Genomic DNA, 18,435 nt, shown 5'->3' with positions numbered 1-18,435 from the left:
TACCTTTTGTATGACTCCAGATGCTGTGGCAATAGGCAACAACATGCTTTGTATTGACAGGTTAGCTCACTAAAGCTTTAGCAGAGCACACATTCTAATTTTGCAGTATTTTTTTAAAATTACAAGTACTGGCTTTGAACAAGACTCACAGAGGACAGATACTGAAATGAACACACGCAATTTGGAGGTGGCTATCAAAACACACACAGCCAGTTTACCTGTCCCTAGGAGAGGTGTTAGCCAGTCTCACAAGCCCTTACCCACCAGCCTGCCTGAAGAGTGGGCCAGCAGTTGTACCGAGGCTCCCTAACCGAGTACCAAGTATGACATATGACAAATAAAAAAGTGACGTAACCGATAATTAAAACTGGAGAGTTTAGTTTAATCTGCTTGTTGCACAGGGATTTATGCATGTTACTCCCATTAAAATTAGTAGGATCTGCTTCCATAAATTCCCATTCATCAGGGTTATAACATTACCCAAATTATTGCTCTGTAATATACTTATACCCTATAATTTCAGCAGCTCGCCATCATATATGGGGCAGTACCCCTCACAGCAGTGAGGGGATCTGGTATAAAGGGCTATGGCAGAATGCAGAATTGTGGTTATTGTGGTCTTTATAAATAACTACAAAAGTTGTTGCTGTTTACACCACTAGGAAGCATTTCTGAGGACATATTTTTGAATAGTGAAACTGGATACATCCTAGATTGGGTTTTTTTGAGTCCTCTTCAAATGGCCATTAACACAGCTGTACAGGATCTGCCTAAAACATCAGTGTTTATTTAAACCTCCACACTGTATTCTGAGGATAATGCTATTTGGGATAGGGTAAATATAGCTCACTGTTCTCTGTATGTTACAAAACATCTTCACCACCCCCCAGAGAAATTAGTCTATCAGCCTGGAACTAAGTAGCTACTTCCTCTACCTCTGGACATCCCTAGCACCATTTTTAATGCATCATCCCATTAAGAAAATATCATACAACATCTATCATTTCAATTTTCTTACTTCATTTTTAACAAAGGGACATAAGTTGTTATTTATCTGCATCTGATGGGTCAAATTTTGTTTTCAGAATCACCAGTAACTGGTGATTGAATTGGATGATTCAAAAAAGGAAAATTGATCTTAACTATTAGGTTATACTTAGAATTAAAAGGAGTCTCTGAAAGATGGTGCTGAGTACATAAGCAAAGCAACATGCTGAATTTCATATTAAAAGCTATGGAGCACAATGCAGGATCATCCTCTTTCTTTTCTTATTTTAGACTGCCTTTTCCAGGGACTAAAGAGGAAGCAGCCAGACATGAGCAGAGTAGCAAACAAAATCCTAGGCTCCACTGTGGAACTCACTGCCCAATCTCCATGCCTGATTTCCACCAGAACAGAACAGAGACACTTTAAGATACTTCCAGAATCTGGTATCTGAAACGTCTCTGAAAAAGCATCAGGCCTATCAAAAAAGCCATACGTAATGGTTCACATAATGAACAAATTTTCGACAGTATCCATGAGGAATAATCTACTGAGGGAATGCCAAGTCCAACCAAAACTTACCTAACGCTGCTGTCATCCCTCCACCTAAAAGAGGGGCTTCAAAACCAAAATGATGGCTAAAAGGATCCTTGGGAAGAGACAGTATTGCCACTGATGAAAAACATTCCTGGTATAGCCCTGCTGACGGGTATGAATCTTGCCATTGCATGGAGTTCCACAAAAACAAAAGAAATTTCAACCTAATCCTTCTAGAAAGAACAGCCATAACCTGAGGGCTCAGCTGAACAGCCCAAGGCTGGGTTACCACAGCTTTGCACTTGGCCTGCAGGAGCTTCTCAGCTGTATTCCTTGTTCACAGTGGATGCAATATAACATGACATAATTTAGCCTAATTTGGGCCAAGTAAGTCACCTTAGTTTCCGTTGCCACATGGCATGGATCTGCCTCATGATTGCATATGGCTCAGTCCCTGATGCTCAGTAAGTGTCTGTAAGTTGTGAATCCAGGCACCGAGAGCTCAGGGCAGCTTGTGATGGTCAAAGTGGCCTTACATCGTCATCTGTGGGGCAGGGAATATCTTCCTGCTCTGTGCTTATTTAGCACCTAGCAAAATAGCTCATGTGAGAGGCTTTTCCTCATTTCTTTCTAGCTTGCCACCAGTTTATACAACCATCTGCCAACTCATTCTCTTTCTGTGACTTCCTAGAGGAGGAGCTGAATGTTATTATTTACATGCAGCACCACTTGGAGATTAAGCCGTCGCAGAGGTCCCAGTGCGCTAGACATGGTACATACATACAAACAGCAAGAGGTAGCCCTTGCCCTCAATAACTTACAGTCCAAATAAACAAGACAGACAGAAGGTCAGAGAGGAAACAGAGGCACAAAGAAGTGACGTGATTTGCCTGCAGTCACCTAGTAGATGATTGGCAGAGTCAGGATTAGACTAATAGATCACTGAATCAATCCACTGACTAAACATACTGCCTTCCCATTATTTCTTGGGAGGCAAACCAAGAAGAATGATCTCACTCGGCTAAGAGCCATAATAAAAATAACAGCAGTACCGAGGGCAAGTTCAGAGCTTTCTACATGATATGCTGTGGATCAATTGGTGGAGAGGCTGCTCTCTCCACCGCCATATTTTGAATTGTCTTCACGGCAGGAATGATGGAAGACAGAGGAATGGCTGACAGTACTGAATAAAACTCCATGTAAATTCCCCTTATGAACATCTGATCAGTATTTATATGGACATAAAGGGTTATTTATTTCCCTGTCTCCATGAATGATTTACATGCTACTCTCCATTTTTATAACGCACCCACTTGGGCTTGAGGAGGAATGTACTCTGACTGGCTCTTTTTCCAAAGAAACGATTTGACACAGAGCTAGAGCCAAGATGCTGGGTGGGGGTGGGAACATCTCAAGCGGTTGTAACTGTCTTTCACGGTAACCATTTTCCTCCCTCATTTCCACTTTTGACCCTTCTTTTTTTTTCCTCCTGTCACTGAGTTTCATCTTCCCATAAGTCTCTATAGTCTCCAAACTCCTTTGCTCGTTCTGTAGGTAGAATACTCCATTTTTATGTGATATCTTTTAAGGATGAGATTCAGGAAAGAGACTGCAGAAGTTTTAACAATAATCACTCAGTGAATGAGACTGCAGTGCCTAGGAGCTCTCTCTGGTTCTTTAGCTCTCATGCTAGCTCAAGCTATGCCAGTATTGCCTCCAAGGGCTTTCCTACCCAAGGGCCTGCGTTAGATTTTTGAGAACTCAGTAATTCCACACCAAACTGAGCCTCATAATTTAAGAATTATTCACTCTGAATCTAGATACAGTTTTGTGGTTTATAAAGGGCAAAATCAAAGTTTGGCTCAATTCCGGATACAGAGTTTACAGTTCAGCCAAATCTTAGTATTTTCGCCGAGTTTGTTTCCTTCTCCCTGCCAAACGTGCATCTTAATAGTATAAAAAGAACTTGAACGATGTACTGAGGAATATTACAGATAGATTTTCTATGGGACTTCTACGGCACTTGGCCTTCAAATTCTAGGCAGATGAGTGGGAGTTCATCTTGAGGGAGAACATTTTTGTCTTCACTTCTAGTAATACCAAATCTAATGGATGCAGTCCCACTCAGCTGAATTTGATAGCTGGAATGAACACAGTAAATATATTTACAAAGTGTTGGACAAAGATTTATCACTTGAACTTCTAAGAAAATCCTTTTAAAGAGGTCGCCTTTTACCAACCTGTAGCTCAATTTATTCTCTGACCCTTCATATTCAGCCTCCAACAACTTAAGAAAATATGGCTACATTTTCTTCGTTAGGACTTCTTCTGGATTCATCCAGAATGGAGTTTGCTAATGTTTTCCATCGGTCCACATTTCTGCAGTTGCGCTGCAGTATTAGATTATTTTCAGAGCAAGAGAGTCATGCTTGTAATGCAATCAGTGATGAAAAAAAGAAAACTAAGGAAATTAAAATATAGAGCTATATATTAGATAGAGATGTATTGTGTACACTACCTGTGTTGTCAACTTTCCTTGGTCTGCCATTCAAACACTTCCAATATGAAAATGCCTTGAAAGGAAGACATCAGGGTCAGCACCAAAGCAATAACATCAGCACAAATTCAAGGTTGTGCACCACCTAAACCAAGGAAAATAGAGTTAAGGCCTTGTTACCTGGGTCCCTGGTTGTGCAAACATTAGACCAATTTCCTGTGAAGTCAGAGTAGCCCAAAATGTGACTCCTGCACATAGCAGCCTCTTCTAAGCTTTTTAAAAGCTATTCTACAGTCCTGACTCTCCACCAGACTGTCTGCAATAGCTTCATCCCAGCATAAAGCCCTGGGCAGGAGTTTGAAGTGGTAGACAGCGGACCTTTGTCTATAACAAGTTTGTATCACTTCTGAGGAGGGGGAATCTCCCCTCACACCCTTGTGCCTCACTCCATATAGCCACAAGACAGTCAGCCACCCTCTTATTTAAATCTCAGTGCAGCTCACGGCCTACCCCAGCACAGGGCAGTCAGTTACCTGAGGGACACCTCTGCCAGTCACCATATGAACCTATCTGTACAGCCAGAGTCCATTTACACATCCTTCAGCATTGGCAGAAACAGGGTGGGCAAACCAACCTGGAAGCAGCAGACCATGGCAGGCTCTCACCGCATGGGACCTCCGGCACCCAACATGGCGCCAGCCCCGCCTCAGCGCCCCTCAGCCTGCCACCTCCTCTCAGGGGCAGCCAGGCAGCGTGGAAGCACCCAATTGGTCAGGAACACAGGTTCTCACATGGGATTGGTCAGGAGCAGACAGATGACAGCCTGGGATTGGCTGCAAAGGAAGGGCTTTCCCGCCTCCCTGCTGTCTCTCACAGCAGCATGAGGGACCTGGGGCAGGGGGCTGCAGATCAGGGGCGAGGAACAGGGGACAGGGACGGGGTCATCCAACACCTCCTCTGTCACTGGCTTCTTTGCCATCCCTGTCCTGGGACCAGTCTGACTGTGTGCTGAGGCAGAAATAATTTGGGGTAACATTCCTTGGGATGGGACCTCCGCTGCCCAGCTTGCTCCTTCAGGCAGGCAGGCAGACATGGCATCCCGCCTCACCTGGGCCTACGCCATCTCCTCAAGGCTATATCCCGTTAAATTCGGTGGGGCTGCGCTACTCCTTCACAGAGAGCCCAGTTACTGCAGCTGCAGTAATGCTCCGGGCCATCTGGATCAGCTGCTCTGGCTCTGGGGTTTTCAGCAGCCACAACAAATGGGCCAAACCCACAAGTGGCGCAGTCCCATGCTCTGCTTTTCCTGATGGGATGAAGCAGCGCAGGTCCACTGACTTGGGCAGAAGCAGTGCCATTTGTGTCACTGTAGAGAGCCATCAGTGATAATTTTGGTCATGTTAGCAGGGGAATTTTCAAATGAACAAAATTAAGAGACTGCAAGCAGAAGAAATTGCAAATAGTCCCTCCTGTTGGAAGGAGGAGTCTGTTTTGCTGCTGCTATGAGATTTTATTGTTAGTTTAATGTCAACAGCTTAAATTACCACAACAAAAGTCAGGCCAAATTTCATGCAGGCAAAGAAGTGAGTGACCTTCTCTGAAATCTTTTGCATAGGTACAACAACATTTCCACCTTCCCCGGGCTTCCCCAGCACGTGTTTCGTTGGTTAGCTTCGCTCAGTGACCTGGTTTTACTAACATTTTCTCACAAAACAAAGAAGAAATTATCATAAACAAAGATTACATTTATTTTAACACTAAGCTTTTCACCAACACTTAACCTTTATGGGGAATCAATTTTTTTTTCGATGACTAAGAAAAATCTCATGATATATAATTAAAATAACAAAGAAGAGTCCCATTCTATACAAGTGTAATTATGTTCGTATGGTATCACTGTAATTGAAACACAGAAGATGTTTCAGTCTGTATTAAAAGAGAATTTCTTTCAGTGGGTTTCCTGAAGCTCATTAGATATTCCCTGGCCTATTCTCCTAAGTAATTAGATTTTAACAGGATTTTCAACAGATCAGAGCAATCTCTGTGGGTGCCAATAGGAGACTCTCCCTCCGGCCTTACCAGCAGGGCAGCATGGATAACATCCAGGCTGGGAGTTAATAGGACAATTACTGGCCTCTTTTAAATGAGTTACATTAATGCACTTAAGCTAAATGGCTCTGCATATGATTAAATATTAACATCTGCAAAATATGAAATCACGATATGCAATCAAGTTTTGTTGTTTTAATTTCCCAAATGCCAGATTTCGGTGGTGTATGTAAATGTGCATTGGATAGTGTATGTTAAACTTTCAAAACACAGATCAAGACTATTTGCGAATGGTTCTTCTGGAGCTACTTAGTTAAATGTCTTAAAATTGCACAAGGCAAGAGGAAATTATTGAAAATTATATAAAAACAAGAAAAGGAAAAAAACAGCAACGTTCATTTCGAATGCCTCAAAGTGAGCCAGGTCACGATTACTATTGCAAACAACAGAAATAAAAAATTTAAATTCAGTGCCTCAATACCTAACAGTTTCCCAACAGGAACAGGAAAAAGAACAGGAACCAGCTGAAATGTTAAATGGCATGGCCAGAGTGGATGCATGCTGAAGCAGATAATGTTTTTAAAAGACAGTTCTGTAAGGGTTGCCTAAGGCTTCTTTGCATTATATGAAAAGTTATGGGTTTGTTTCTTCACATTCCTGCACAGTGCACATCAAATTAATAGAATTTTGAATGCCCACACATACACGCATGCGTGCGCACATGCACACATATATGTACAGACATATATACAGAGAGAGGGATGTTTTATTTAGTAAGAAATTTTGTCACCACACGTTCAGAGGATTGAGTGATCAGGCCAGGACATACCTCCCATTTCTGAAATAGCAAACTGGGACTTGATGGAGTCTATTAGAAAGTTCATTCCTGTTGAGGAAAATATGTCAGTACTAACTTAACTTGCATTGACATGCATGACTGGGGGAGAGGGAGGTGTGAGCTCTATGACTATATAACTGAGATTTGTCCCACATTACATTTATTTGTTGTTCTGCATATCTCACCCGCTCACCACACCCTGTGCCCTGTCGTGCTAACCCTGACCTCTACTTACACGTCTGCTGTAAGTCCTCTCTGCAAGTCGACTCAGTTACCCTGGCACGCTCCTACCCTCTGCAACACATTCACAAGATCATCTGACAAGATAAGTAAATTGGGCTTTTATGTGGGCTGGAAACACACTCACTTTGCAACAAGGAGACAGGCTGTGTACTGATAGGTCTCCATTATTTCCCCAAATTCTTGCTGTGTGGAAGGATTTATTTTTGTTGCTACGAGTTTTTCCTGTCAAACCTTCTAAATATTCGTTGGATTTCAAGAGCAGCAAGGACTGCACAGCACAGAGACACTTCTACAGCTCCATCTTGGGCTCCAAAAGTTAATAATGTCAGTATTATGGAGCACATTCTTTCCAAAGTAGTCTACAAATATGAAATAATTACTCACTGCAAGTCTGCTGTATGGCAGAGAAATATTACTACTGTCTTTCAGCTGGGAAACTAGAGCAGAGATTAAGACCCAAATCCTTCAGCATCTAAATGCCAGTGAAATCAAATGTAAGGATCTGGTCTGAAAATGTCCAGTGCCCCAAAAGTTGATAGGAAGCTGGGATGAACATTAAGTCCTGGCTTTCTGCTGGGATTTCAGTCCAGCATAAACTGTCTTGCACTTGACCAAGTCCATGGAGTCTAAAGGAGGACTAACAGTCCAGTCAAAAACTCTTATTTCCTCCCATGATCCAAATTTACCCTTCATCATGACTACCAAGCACCGTGTGATGGAACTTAATTTGAGGTACTGTGCAGTATTGTCTCTAGGTAATAGAAACAGCTACTCCTGCTGGGTAGTGAGGGCTGACAACAGAGCATTTTATCAGTTGCCTCAATTTGAAATAAATGCAAAACTACTTCTCCTTAGAAAAAAAAAGAATTTCTATCCTCTTTCTTTGCCCAAATTCCCCAGACTTTCTGACCAGTTCTAGCTGTGCCATAGTCTGAATGTATGCCCCAGCCACGGTGCATGCTTCCAAGAGAGGGAACTCGCCCCGGCTGCCTCGGGTGACAGCGCTGAGCTGTCACCATCTGCTATCTGGAAACACTGCCATGAGAGCTGGCCATGCCATAGCAGCCTCCTCACAAATCTGATGGAGACACACAAATGTTCACGTGGTGCAGGAGCTAATGATGGCAGCCCTTGGAACCAAGATGGAAAATATTAGTGTAACAGCATGACGGGAATGGAAAACAAAAGAGAAAAAGCAGGACAAAACAGAGACGCAAAATTGGAATATGAAACTCAGCAAACATGGAGATATTTTAGCCAATGATGCTATTATTAGCAACATGCAGGCTTGCGATCGCCCAGGAGTTAACCCAGGCAGGCTCCCATGAAAAACGTTATTATGAATACCATGAAAAGTGGAGCGGAGCAGATCAGTGCCTACAGTTAAGCTTGTCTGACACTTCCCATTGTATAAATCTGCTTTCAGTTGCCCGTATCTTTGCTAGCCTTTACCCATTTGCGATGAAATGTCCCATGATGACTGTCTACCTCAAGCTGGATTATCTTGCTACATTTCAGAAGAAAAAAAAAAGAGAGGATTCACATCTTCCTTAAAAAAAGGACAAGGCAAAATATTTTATTTTGCCCACATTAAAAGGAATCTCACGACCATCTCATTGAGGAGATCTCACTTCAGTATGTTTTGTACTTAAAATTTGGCTGCAAGGCTTCCATTGCTTTTGGGAATGAACTCTTGACTCCTCCCACAAAAACTGTCTGGATTTGGTCAAGTGAAAAAAAAAACTTTAAAAAACTCACTAGAGATTTTAGGGTTTGTCAGCTACATCCTCCGAAGACTCTGTCTTCTGCACATAGCACATTGCTTCTCCTCACAGCTCCCGTCAACCAAGCAACTGTGATCCCATCAGAGCAAGCAAAAGAAGAGCAGCCCACAGCTTTGGCACTTGAGCAGGACTTCCTAGGCTCCCTCCGGCTTCAGGCCACTCTCCCTCCTGCGCTCTCAGCTCTTCCCCCACAACATCCCAACAGCACAGACCAGGAAAACATAACCTTGGTGCAGAGGAGACAAGAGTCAGACCTGGCAGTAAGGAGGCAAACGCAGGAACCTGGAACAGGGAAGCAGATGTCAGGTACTAGGACTGGAAAAGAAGGGGATTTTCAAGTGGGAGGAAATGGAGAACTACAGCTAGAGAAGGCAGAGCTCCAGAGACTGGGAAGTGAGCAGAGCATGCACGCATGTTCACATGGGCTTCAGAAGCAATCACACACTGTTTGCCACAGGGTGTACTGCACGAATGGGCTGTTGTCTCTAAGTTTGTACTTCTTTTGTTGCAGAAGCTGGAATCATGCAGTTGGAGACTCTCTCTCTATTCAAGCATACGACAGAGACAAATTAGAGTATCAAGAATAGCCCTAAATCAGGCCTTTTCTAACTTTGGCATACTTGGATTGGTACCTTAGCACTTCCCTCAAGTAATTTTTGGGTGCATTCATCTAGCCCTGTAAAGTGAACTCAGTGCTTCTCTGGGCTCAGAACACCACAGGGCCTCGTTCAGCAGAGCCCACATCAAATAAGCAGGGTGGGTGGGACAGGGTTTAGGCAGGAGAAAGTGCCAAACAGTTTACGGAGACATTGATGTTGAAAGGCTTTGCAAAAACAGGAAGAGACTGTAAGAGTTTTGGTGTAAGGGGGTCACACAACAGCTCCCCATTTGCACCTCAGATCAGTACAGCTGCACCCCACCCCATTTCTTAGGTTTGTCTTTAATATTCCAGCTAGAAATATCTGACTAGTGAGATCAATGTTTGCCAGCACTGAGCAAAACTTGTCACGGGATATTCGGTTCTTGAAGGGTTGAGCCTCAGACCTGGGAGGACATTTGCTGTATCACACATGTAGGTATATTTGTGTCATCCACGCTAGCGCTCAGAGCTGTGGCACATCTGGACATGGCAGGTAAAGGAGGAGGGTCCCTGCACCCTGGGGGAACCTTTCTTGCCCCCCAGAGCCAGCTGTCATGAGGGAACACATCTGGGTGCACATTACAGCTTCATAAGAAAGGTCTCTGTTTCCTTTTGTGATCTGGACCAGCATGGCTTTTACAGTACTATAAGGGTGCTTTTATGAGATTCACCCCTTGCAATGTGGAGGTTTTTATTAGAAACACGCCTTCCTCTCTGTCATCTATGATAAATAATGTTTATTGATGTTCACTTCCTTCAGTGAAATAAAGTGTCAAACAGCACGTTGGTATTTGCCAATTTTCTTTTCACATTTCATGTTATGTGCTTTTTATGTTACATGCCTGATTAAAAATTTAAACATTGTCACCGTTAGTGCTAAAATACGTTGCCAGAGCATCTCTAATTATGCTTCCTTGTCTGCTCTGAGCGGGGACTGACATTTCTGGGTCAAGATCTGGTTGTTGATATGCAGCACAGGAAGTATCCAATAGCCACTTGCTGAAAAATAGCTCCTTCTCTCTTGCACGATTATGGTACACAATGCAGAGCAGGTACCCGGGGGAGACTGCTCATGCCATGGTAATTCCTGGCTCAGGAGGCCTTATCCACTTTCTGCACATCATTTTGGTTTGCAGTTGATTAACCCAAAATAAAAACAGAGCCAACAAAGTGCTAGAGAAGGAACCCCTCTCGTGGCACTGTGCAGGCAGGGGAGGTGGGCAGGGGTCCGAGCCTGCTCCCAGCACCGCCCTTGCTGAAGCAGCAGCCTCAGCCTTGGCCCCGCAGCCTTTCAGGAAGGCGATGACCTGAGCTTCAACTCAGGCCCGAACTTTGTTCATCCTCCCAGACACGCTGGCTATGTGCTCAAGCTCCCCACAGCAGGAGATGCCGGGGCGTACACATTTTAGACAGGCATTGGGAAGCATTATCCCCTTTTGGAGGAGGCCTTGCTGTTCGTGCACTGTGCAGGGGTGAGCATGGTTCCTTCAGTAGATCTTTCCATTTATTTTTTCAAGAGAAGGTGAAAACATGAAATAATCTCCAGGTTTTTCTTCCTCTACAGGCACATCCAAACTGACAGACCCGCTTCCACTTTGTTAGTAAACATTTAGGAACGGGCTTTTCAGCAAGAGTTTCTTAAGCACACCACATGTGTTTGATTTTATATTTTTGACAGTTTGGTTTTCAAGTACGTTTTCTGACATATGCGGGAACCCAGGCTGGTCTGCAAAAATCCACCTGAGTATGCTAAGCTGTGGAGCGGGGCATCTAACAACACAACTGACCTCCAGGAGGAGCCTTTGTACATATAAAAATGCCAACAGTGATATACGCTGTTGGAAATACGGCTATTAAAAAACCTTACAATATTTGCTACATTTGTTTGCAGTGGTAGCACACAAAATATGGTTAAAACGAGCCAGGTTTTCCAAAGGAATTAATATTCAGAAAACTCGGCTGTTCTCCTTGGGAGCTGATGGTTGATGAACAGTTATGAAATCCAGCCATAATTTATTGTGAATGTTCAAATTAGTTAAAAGGTGGTATTATATATGGCTCAATGTTTCATCAGTACTTTAAAGAGTGTCCTTATTTGACCCATTAACTGCACGACTGATATGTTCCAAGATATTGTAAAAATCCTTCCCTGTTGTTGCCAGAATTTTCTTGCATTGTTATGTGCTCTCAGAAAGTATTACTGTTTTCCCTTTGGAAAGAAGAAGGGAAGAAGAAAAATCTGAAATGAGGCTCCAAATTTAAAAGTAGCCATTGCTATTCTAGAGGCTTTACTCAACTTCCCATCATTTTCTGAAAACATTAGAATTATTTTTATATATCATTTTACATATAACAGCCTTACTTTGTGACCACCAGCTACATGGCCCTGACTAGCACAGAAGCATTAAAAGAAAAAAAGTATATGGCTGAAGGGAATTTGCACACAGTTGCAGGACCCACGACAATTGTCAGATTTAGCTCTGCTGAACCTGGCTTTAAGTACAAAAAATAACAATACAAGCAAAACAGAGTCAAATTTGTGGCCTTCAGTATCAAAAATATCTGTTTAGGTAGCCTTTTCCCTTTAAATGTTACATTATCATACGTAACATTTCTAGTGTACGTACATAGCACCAACTTGCCAAAGTACCTGTTGGATTTCTGGACTTAAATGATGCATCCATCTCTTACAGAAGAAAATGCACCCTGCCCATGTGCTCCTATATTTGGATGGTTGTACAGCTTGTTTAAAATTTTAACCAAACATCACATATTGTGCTGTAAGTGATCTAGTTAGCTAAAGAAATATGTTCCTGCCACTTCCAATTACTATTTAATTTGCATAATTTTGCTGGAATCAGGATTTGGCCTTTTATTAGTGGTATCCTGTCTAATTAATACCACGTATTAAACCATGCTGTGGACACTGATTGCTGATGTATCTGAAAGTAAGGCTCAAATACAGAGTTATGTTTGTAAAAGCTATCAAGAGCAACCACTTGGGCTTTTGCATCTGATTCATAGTTGCTAGTGTGCTTTACCAAAGTCCAGAGGTGTTTTTGCCATCTCGTAACCAAGCTGCAAAAGGGGCAGTAGAATAAGGAGGACTCACTAGCGAGAAGTGTCTGTCCCAGGAGCACACATTTCAGAGCTTCTGCAGATCAGGTTGGATCTCCAGCAAAGCCACAGATTGTCTCTATGCAGACCTGAGCATGGTCTGAACCTGAGCAAGGCTGAACGGTTATTGCTCCTGAGGACACTGAGAAGCAGATCACAGAAGACGGGAAACAGCAGTCTCGCGGCCCTGTTCCCCACAACACAACCACCACAGTGACAAATGAAAACTGCAGGGTTAGCAGTGGCATTTTTTTTTTTAATTGTTTTTAGTGGTTCAGTTCAATATAAAAAATCAGCATAAACACAGAAATTCAAATGTACAAAGTGCTTCAGCAACAGCTCCGATGAGGAGCGTAACACACGTTGCATCGCATGGCCAGACGCAGGAGCTGGGCACTGGCTGCAGCATCAGGCTCGAGGCATTTGTGGAAATCATGTCCGAGACCCTGAGATCCAGCTCTGAACTCAAAAATCTGTTATCACTAATGAGGATGGTAGTCGTTTTGCAATAGCTGTAATAAACATTTGTTCAAACAAAAAGAAAAGTGAGATTAGAAAACATGCAATATGTCCCAGCATTAATGGAAAACCTATTTGTGCCATCTATTTTGGAAAAATTATTGAAGAACAGTTCATTCATGTGAAAATATTAGCACTGTAATTCTGTCAAGGTCAGTGAGACCTAGAGATTTGCTGAGAAATCACCTTCATCTCACCAGGTAAATAAAGAACTCGTTTTTCAAAGAAGCCTATTGAAGAAGGCACTCCATAGCAACAGTTAAATTATGAATACAGCACATATGTTCCATATCATATCATTTACAGCACACTTTAGCATAGACATAATGCTTAGTAACAAACTACAATACCATTCACAAAATGCATTTAAATAGCATAATTTAGTTCATTAAATTCAGTCATTTACAGTAAATCAAAATTATCACAGGAATTGAAGAGAGTACACAGTTGTTTGTTTGAATAGTTAAGCTAGAGAAGTCAATTCCTTTTTGAAGGTCAAGGACACAGTTGTTTCCATTTTCTGTTGTAAAAAAGATACAGCCTGTGTCATAAGATAATTTAGTATCATCTGAATGTGATCAAGTCCTTTCCCCCTGCTTGTTCCGTGTTATATAACTGGCACGCCTAGAATATATCTAAGTCAAGAAAACGTTTTACGTATAATGTTATCAAATTAGACTTCTTTTTCTTTTACGGACTGAATGGATGTGATTCTGGGTTTTTAAAAGGATTTGGTCTTGCAAATCTGCAGCCTATTACTTGGAAGCAAAGATGTATGTTTTCCTCTAGTCCAGCCATCAATTGCTTGGCCTGTGGAAATATTATTATAAAAGAAAAGTGGATTTTTTTGGGCCTTTCTAAGTGATGCATTCTAGCTTTTGCCATTGGAGGTGCAGCATGTGTGTGTGTGTGTGTGTGTGTGTGTGTGTGTGTGTGTGGTGTTGGGGAGGAGGGCAGTGCAGAAATGGCTTTGCAGCATAGATTGACTGCACAGGGAGCTCAGGATGAATCACCAAATCCCTCTGGGGAACTCCTCAGGTTTAAACCCTCCTTTGGGCATCAAAGGGAGGAAGGCGACGGGGCATGGTGCATCCATGCGTTCCTGCTCACAGGAGGGGAGACCAGCCCTGCTGCACTCTGTACCACGCAGAGGTCCAAAATCCTCCCAGGGGCACCCAAGCCAGGCAACTCTGCTTATTTAGCAGCAGTGCAGGATATAACCCTATCCTAATGGCTCCGCTGCAGGGATGAGGTGAGGGCAGGACCAGGACTTTGGTCTCTACAGACTATAAAGCCAGGGAGAATGGCAAGGATCCCTCAGTCTCTTCTCATACCACAGGCACAGACAATCCTGCCTTCATTCTTGTTTAAACTCCAGCATCACTTTCAAAGAAATTAACAATCCTAATTTTAAAATCGCCAGCAAAAACCCAAGCCACGGGCCCTCTTGTTGAATTGTTCCCCACACTTAAAAAACGTGCACTGATTTTTAGTCTGAATTTGCCTAGTGTCTTCTTGCACCTCACTGTTGTCTTGCCTGCTTGATATAGATTGAAAAGACCATGATGAAAGTTTTATTGTCCTTGTAGAAAATTCTGGGTTATCATCAAATCTTCCTTAACCTGCACTGGGTTGAGCTTAGTGGAGTCCTTTACCCTACGGCATGGTTTTCCATCCCTTTAAACCATTCCTGCCATCAGAATTACCTATAGGAAGCAAGAGCCCTCTGCGAGCTCTTCTCTCCCTTGCAAAATTTTGACTGCAATGGAGATGCCTCCATTGCATCCATAAGTGAAATGCCAACTCTTTTCTGACCACCTGGTGGGGAAAATGAATGAATAAGCTATGATTTTCCATCAACAGACCATCCAAGCACCTTAAAGTGCTGATTAATTAAGCCTCATATCATCCTGGTGAAAGAGGGAAGGGTCTGGGTTTTTTTTTTAATGGTTGTACAGTGCAGTATAGTGTATACCTGCATGAGTTTAGCTTTAAATGAGCTTATTTGGGTACTGATGGCAGCCTAGCTGCAGCAGCATAGAGGATGGGCACCTTTCCCCCTTCTCTGCTTCTTAGCTCAGCCCGCAGGTCCTGCCAGGACCCAGATGGGTGCTGTGCAGCGGTGGTGCAGGAAAAGCAAAGGCCCACATCCCTGCTCTCACTCTCCTGCTCTGCCCCAGCGGACGTGTACCAGCCGCCATGCACAGGCACGTCTGGGAACTGGGTGAACTGGGAGAAGGGAGCAATGGCTACAGGCAGGTCCATTTTGTAGTCCCAAGGAGCACACACTGCCCTACCTGCCACCACCACATGGGCTACACAAACCAGATCCAGCTTACATATGCCAATAATTCAGTCCTGACATGTCTCCTCAAGGCTACACAAACATCAGATAAACTATTTGCAAGGGGTCAAATGAGACATCTCAAGCAGGAAGCTGAGAAAGCCTTTGGTTTCTTGTCCAGATGAGCAGATGGTACCAATCCCACATGTCTGTCAGAGCTGCCCTCTTCTGAACAGGGCTCCACAGGAGGGTTGGGAATCAGGCAGTAGCAGCCTCCCAGCACAACAGCTATCTTGGAGGTGGTAATATCTTAAACTGCCCCAAAGTGTTGCTTGGAGCTCTCCCCCCCCCCCCCCCTCACATCGAGCACCATGGGAGCCCCTCGGAGAAGTCCCTGTTCTGCATGGGGGACACAAGCAGCACAGTAATCACCACTTGGCAGCCGAGGGCTGACCCTGCTTCGATGGAGCTCTGTGAAACACCCAAGGGAGAGCCTGGGAACAGAATCACAGAATCATAGGATCATAGAATAGTTTGGGTTGGAAGGGACCTTTAAAGGTCATCTAGTCCAACCCCTCTGCAATGAGCAAGGACATCTTCCACTAGACCAAGGTGCTCAGAGCCCTGTCCAACCTGACCTTGAATGTTTCCAGGGATGGGGCATCTACCACCTCTCTGGGCAACCTGTTCCAGTGCCTCACCACCCTCATAGTGAAGAATTTCTTCCTTATATCTAGTCTAAATCTACCCTCTTTTAGTTTAAAACGATTACCCCTTGTCCTGTTGCAACAGGCCCTGCTAAAAAGTTTGTCCCCATCTTTCTTATAAGCCCCCTTTAAGTATTGAAAGGCTGCAATAAGGTCTCCCCGAAGCCTTCTCCTCTCCAGGCTGAATAACCCCAACCATCTCAGCCTTTCTTCATAGGAGAGGTGTTCCATCCCCCTGATCATTTTCATGGCCCTCTTCTGGACCTGCTCCAACAGGTCCGTGTCTTTCCTGTGCTGAGGGCTCCAGAGCTGGACACAGTACTCCAGGTGGGGTCTCACCAGAGCAGAGTAGAGGGGCAGAATCACCTCCCTCGACCTTCTGGCCACACTTCTTGTGATGCAGCCCAGGATATGGTTGGCCTTCTGGGCTGTGAGCGCACATTGTCGGCTCATGTCCAGCTTTTCACCCACCAGTACCCCCACGTCCTTCTCGGCAGGGCTGCTCTCAATCCCTTCATCCCCCAGTCTGTACTGATACCAGGGGTTGCCCCAACCCCGATGCAGGACCCTGCACTTGGCCTTGCTGAACCTCATGAGTTTCACATGGGCCCACTTTCTTGAGCTTGTCCAGGTCGCTCTGGATGGCATCCCATCCCTCAGGCCTGTCAACTAGGCAAGCAGCCAGCCACATACAGAGAGGGACAATTAGGGCCCAAACAGAAATGAATTATGCTAGAGACAGTAAATTGCTTGTTGACACTGCTGCACAACAAAGAGGGAGAAGGAGAAAATATTCTTAAGACAAATAACTTTCTCCATCTTCCTGGGCACAGGGGGAGAAGCCATGAGCAGGCACAAAGGACACAGATGGCAGTTCAAATCCTTTGTAACACACATTGCCATCACAGCTGTCCCAGGACTGCGAGGGAGTGGACCTGTTACAGATTACCCTGGGCACTGAGGAAGCACCAAGAGGGCTCACCAGAGTAAAAGTGCCAAAGTTTTCAAAGGGTAGAGCTGTGAGCTGAGGGTCAGTGCTGCAGAAATGTGTCTGGGCACAGCTGGAGCCTCCTCTCCTTGCCAGAGTCCTGGAGCACTGCGAGGACCAGCCTTGCGGGGCTGGTGCCCAGGGAGCAGGGCACTGGGTGCCAGCAGCTCCAGTGAATACCCAGGAGGGATGGACTGTGGAGTCACCAAGGCTCTTTCCCAACTTTTTAGCTTTTCAGCCAACATCTGGCAGAGCAGGCTGTTAGCAGTTTCTTACAGGCTGGGAAACTAAGCTTCAGATCTCTGCAAAATGACTTGCAGAGGTGGAGACTGGGAAGGAAATTGAGCTAGTGCGGGGGTTTGTGGAGTTGTTTGTAATGGCCATCACCAGAGAAGCCCACAGCAGAGCAGAGCTCACCTGGGAAGGTGCAAGACTTTTTCACATGCACAAAAACCATGCGTGCAACAGCAGACCCCAGCTAGGAACAAGCACGTACAAAAGGAGTTTCCAATATTTCCCACCACCACCTGCAGAAGAGGATAGTAAATTTGCCCCAGTTCAATCCTACATTAGTTGGTGCCCCCTAGGACGGTGTGTGTGACCATGTCCTGTGCACAAACGGGGCCAGTGGACACAAAGTGGCCTGTTTTACAGCATCAATAGCTTGGATTACTGTGCATATCTTGTTTGGATGCCAAAAATGAATTTTAGCTGCAGCCTGTACGGCAGGGAGCAGAGCTGAGTTACAAGGATCTGTAACGGGATGCTTGAAATGTAAATGCCCATGTATCCACTTGGACACAGATATCAGACATCAAAGTCACCAAGAAAGACAGACACATTCCCTGTCTTACACTGTCTACCTTCTTCAGGCAAGCATGGGATATAGCTGCTCAGCAGTAACAAAAGCGTTAACCTAGGACTAGATTTAGCACTGATTTTACTGCAAGAAAATTTGGGTTGATTATAACCCCCCTTTCCTGCTCTGGGGTATTTCCTATACAGCACTTTTCTGAAATAGATTTAAATCATTTCACAGAAAAAGCAGGATCTTTATCCATTTTATAGATATGGAAACTGAGGCACAAGGAAAAAACAGTTATTTGTTCCTGGAGAGCTGCAGCCCAGGGAAACTCTGGCTTCCAGTCTTCTGCTAACTCGTCTGGAAATTGCACAAAATCATTAACTCATCCTTGAAAATTTTTCATGATAGATTGTAACTATTCAGTCTGTCATCTCCAGAACCT

The sequence above is a fragment of the Aptenodytes patagonicus genome, chromosome 5 (assembly GCF_965638725.1).
Source record: "Aptenodytes patagonicus chromosome 5, bAptPat1.pri.cur, whole genome shotgun sequence".
Classification (NCBI taxonomy): domain Eukaryota; kingdom Metazoa; phylum Chordata; class Aves; order Sphenisciformes; family Spheniscidae; genus Aptenodytes; species Aptenodytes patagonicus.
Note: the sequence above shows the minus strand (reverse complement) of the source record.